The 4,489-nt window shown below is 38.4% G+C and overlaps 1 pseudogene; it reads left to right on the top strand.

Annotated features, from left to right (window-relative positions):
• Positions 1–2,528: 2,528 nt before the first annotated feature.
• On the top strand, positions 2,529–3,788 carry LOC101672618 (annotated as a pseudogene).
• The last annotated feature ends 701 nt before the right edge of the window (positions 3,789–4,489 follow it).

The raw sequence follows: 4,489 nt of genomic DNA, 5'->3' as shown, positions 1-4,489 counted from the left end.
TACCATACTTAAAATCAAAACTCTTTCACATCTCGTGAGAATGCATTCATTCTTCCACACATTTCTTTGCTGCATCTTTTATATAAGTTCCCTAAGGTTAAGGTTTATATTCTTACTGTGTAATTTTTACAACCAAGAGCAGTATTGAGCACATATCAAAGAAACAATAAATATTTGTCAGATGATTAAATATCCCTTAATATGCATTGTTTAATGATGCAAAAATGGTAAAATAGATAAGACCTCTGCCTTTAGTGAATTAAAGTTGACTGGGGAAATATTTCTACCCTCTGATTACATTCTTTCCTTCCACCCCCAATATTGTTGTTGTTCATTTTTTTTTTCCTCCAGAATGATAACAACGTGGTTTTATTTCCCCATTATACAACTTTATTATGTCAGGGAATGATTTTAAGGTTTTATTTGGCAATTTTGCTCTAATGAGGAATGTATTGCTTTGAAAGGAAAGGAGAAATGAAGGTATTTAACAAAAATTAAATTTATTTACATTTATTATTTAAAAATGCATGTACATTAATGGAAACTTGGGAAGAAATAGATAAAATAAGATGGAAGAACTGCAAAAGGTTTGCTTTCATGTCAACAACGGAACTGAGGGAGACTCTGTAGTGAACCACATGAAATAGAAGGGTCACCTGAGAGTAAGCAGAATTTGATTGAACTTTTGTTATTTCAGTGATGTTTGCCTCAGTCTTTTGGTCATGATGCAATATGAAAAATGGCCACTTAAGTGAAATAAATATTATATGATGACAGCAATACAGGTATTTGGCTTAACTACTCTACCTAGAAGAATGTTGGGGATGGTTTGAGAGGGGTTGATGCAGTAGCTTGTTAATTCTAGAATTTAAATTTTAGACAATTAACAGACAGTGTAATATTTATTTCAGGTGGACAATATAGTGATTCAACACTTCCATACAAGACTCAGTGCTCGTCACTGCAAGGGTATTCTTTAAACCCCGTCACATATTCTGCCATCCCCTGCCCACTTCTCCAGTAACCATCAGTTTGTTCTCTATAGTTAAAGTTTCTTGGGGACCCCTGGGTGACTCAGTCAGTTAAGCATCTGCCTTTATCTCAGGTCATGATATCAGGGTCCTGGGATCGAGTCCTGTGTCAGGTTTCCTGCTTAGTGGGGAGTCTGCTTCTCCCTCTCCTTCTGCCCCTCCCCTGCTCATTTTCTCTTTCTCTCTCCCCAATAATAATAAAAATTAAGAGTTCGTTTCTTGGTTTCTTTCTCTCTTTTTTTCCCCTTTGCTCATTTGTTTTATTTCTTAAATTCTACATATGAGTAAAATCTTATGGTATTTGTTTTTCTCTGTTTTATTCACTTGTATATTAAGAGTGATTTTATTGTTCAAAAACAATAAAAAATAAAAGTGAATAAACACCTACATTTTTAAGTTTCATAAATATTTATTTAGGTATTAAATAAACAATTTATTTAATTATCAAATAATAATTATGATTAGATAAGAATTTATTTAATCATTAAATAATTAAATAAATAATAACAAATCCATATATAATATACAATAAATTCATATTTAATATATAAATAGATTTATAAATAAAGAATAAATAAATAAGTTTAATGAATAAATAACTTATTTAATTTTAAATAAATAAATAATAAGATTAGTCTGAACTGCATCTGCTATATAAAGTACCAAGATTTTATAAAAAAGAATGATAAATTACTCACTATAAGTATCATAGCAAATCTTATCATTGAGTTATATATGCTGCACTTGGGTTCCATCATGAAGGAGAGCTTAAGTGTCCTTATTTACTTAGGGGAAGTATATAGAGTGGATCAACAGACAGTTACATAACAGAATATTATTCAAAACCCGCAATAGGCATCATCTCTATTACAATCAAACCATTTTTATTTGAATATGTCTTAAATGTAATGAGTAATGAGTAATACAGATGAGTTGAAGTAGAAAATTTCTATTTTTGAATAAATTTTCTAGAATCATTTAATGTTTAAAACTACATAAAATTATAACTTTGGTAAGAAGTAACTGAAAAGGAATATTGGAAAAAGCAAATTAAATAAAAAATGTGTGATCAGTAAAAAAGCCACAAGTAAAATCCTGAGTTTTATTAAAATTTGAGTATTAATGTTAGCTATGTAAATATTAAAATTAATGGAATTCAAACCTTAACAAATAAATTTACATAAGAAAAGAATACTTAAAACTACTGAATTAGGGCACCTGGGTGGCTCAGTTGGTTGGGAGACTGCCTTTCACTCAGGTCATGATCCCAGAGTCCTGGAATGGAGTCCCACAGAGGGCTCACTGCTCAGTGAGGGGTCTGTTTCTCACTCTGACCCTCTCCCCTCTCATGTTCTCTCTCACTCACTCTCTCTAAAATAAATAAATGAAATCTTAAACAGACAAACAAACAAAAACAACTACTGAATTATCCTGGCCCAGGGAGCTGTGGTGAAGGAGCAGGAGAAGGAGTGACTGTGTTGGCAGTTAGGCCTAACCATGGACAAGGAATATGATGCAATCATTCTGGGGACTGGCTTCACTGAATGTTTCCTGTCAGGCATATAATGTGTGAATGGAAAGAAAGTGCTGTATATGGACTGAAACCCTTACTATGAGGGTGAGAGCCTCCACACCCCTGAGGAGCTGTACAGGGTTTTTTAATTGCTGGAGGGGCCCCCTGAGGCAATGGGAAGGGGCCAAGACTGGAGCATTGACCTGTTATTCAAATTCCTCATGGCCAGTGGGCAGCTGGTAAAGATGTTGCTGTATACAGAGGTGACATGCTACTTGAACTTCAAGGTGGTAGAGGCAGCTTTGTCTAAAAAGATCTATAAAGTACCATCCACTGAGAATGAAGCCTTAGCTTTCAATCTGATGGGCATGTTTGAGAAATGGTGTTTCTGCAAGCTCCTGGTGTTTGTGGCAAACTTTGATGAAAATGATCACAAGACCTTCGAGAGTGTTAACCCCCAGAGCACCAACTTGCCTAATTAGGGCCAGGACATCATCGACCTCACTGGCCATGCCCTTGCCCTTTACTGTACTTATGAGTCCTGGACCAGCTCTGTCTTGAGATCATCAAGCGCATCAAGTTGTACAAAGAGCCCCTGGCTCCATATGGAAAGAGTCCTTATTTATAACCACTCTATGGCCTTGGTGAGCTGCCTCAGGGCTTTTCAGATTGCCATCTTTGGAGAGACACATATGCTGAACAAACCTGTGGATGGCATCATCATGGAGAATGGCAAGGTAGTGGGTGTGAAGCCTGAGGGAGAGGTGGCTCACTGCAAGCATCTGATCTGTAACCCCAGCCACATTCTGGACTGAGTGTAGAAGGCTAGCCAGGTTATCTGCATCATCTCTAGCTTCAACCATCCCATCAAGAATACTGATGATGCCAGCTCCTGCCAAATCATCACTCCCTAGAACCAACTTAACAGGAAGTCAGACATATATGTGTGAATGATCTCCTACAGACACAACATGGCTGCCCAGAGCAAGTACATCGCCATTGTCAGCACCATGGTGGAGACTACAGAGGTAGAAAAGGAAGTTGAACCTGCCTGGAGCTGCTGGAGCTCACTGACTAGAAGTTCCTAGAGCCACGTGTTCTGCTTCTGCTCCTATGATACTACCACTTCGAGACAACCTACAATGACTTCAAATTCATCTACAAGCACATTGAAGGCTCTGTTTTTGACTTTGAAAACATGAAACCACAAACAGAATGTTGTCTTTGGAGAAGCTGACCAGTGACTTCTGATGCCCTCCACACATACTTCAGCCCTTGTGCCCTCTCCCCTGACCTAAGTCTGTTCTCTTTGAAGGTTGGGGAGATGGGTTGAATGGGTACCCCCATTTCTAGCATTCTCTGCTTCCCCAACCACATTCTACATTCCTGTCACCCACCTCATTGATTCACTGACCAAATCCTTAACCTTAGCAATGGTTTGGGAGATGCGGGGTTGAATAGCATTCTCTTTCTTGGCCCTTCCTTATTCTGGGAAAAGAGGGTTCTTTTCCTTGTGTGTATCTCTTCCCCCTCCTCTCTTAATTCTTCTGCTGTATTTGGGAAGTACGTGAAAAAAAACCTGACTTCTTGCCCCACTGCTCTTACCCCTATTGTAGTGGCCTTTGGAGATGCCCCCTGCTTCTCCACAGTAACTCTCTTGTGTGTTGGAAAGAAGTGTCCCTCCCAGCACAAAGTTGCATTCCCCCTACCACCACCACCTTGCTCTCATTAATTTATTCTAATTTATTAACTTTGGCTCACTGCTCTGAGAAAGGAACATTATGCCTCTCACCCGCCACCTTCTCCTGCAGCCTGGGTTGGGAGAGGGCTTGGGTGTGGCCCAGTTAGAGGCTGATCTTGCTGTTTTTGTTTCTTGTTTTTGTGTTTGTGTTCTCTGGCATTTGCTGAGGGGGAAAAAAAAATGTGAGCAAACCAGAAGGAGGTG

The sequence above is a fragment of the Mustela putorius genome, unplaced genomic scaffold, assembly GCF_011764305.1.
Source record: "Mustela putorius furo isolate JIRA1106 unplaced genomic scaffold, ASM1176430v1.1 tig00000589_pilon_pilon_pilon, whole genome shotgun sequence".
Classification (NCBI taxonomy): Eukaryota; Metazoa; Chordata; class Mammalia; order Carnivora; family Mustelidae; genus Mustela; species Mustela putorius.
Note: the sequence above shows the minus strand (reverse complement) of the source record. Positions and strands in the feature narration are given on the sequence as shown.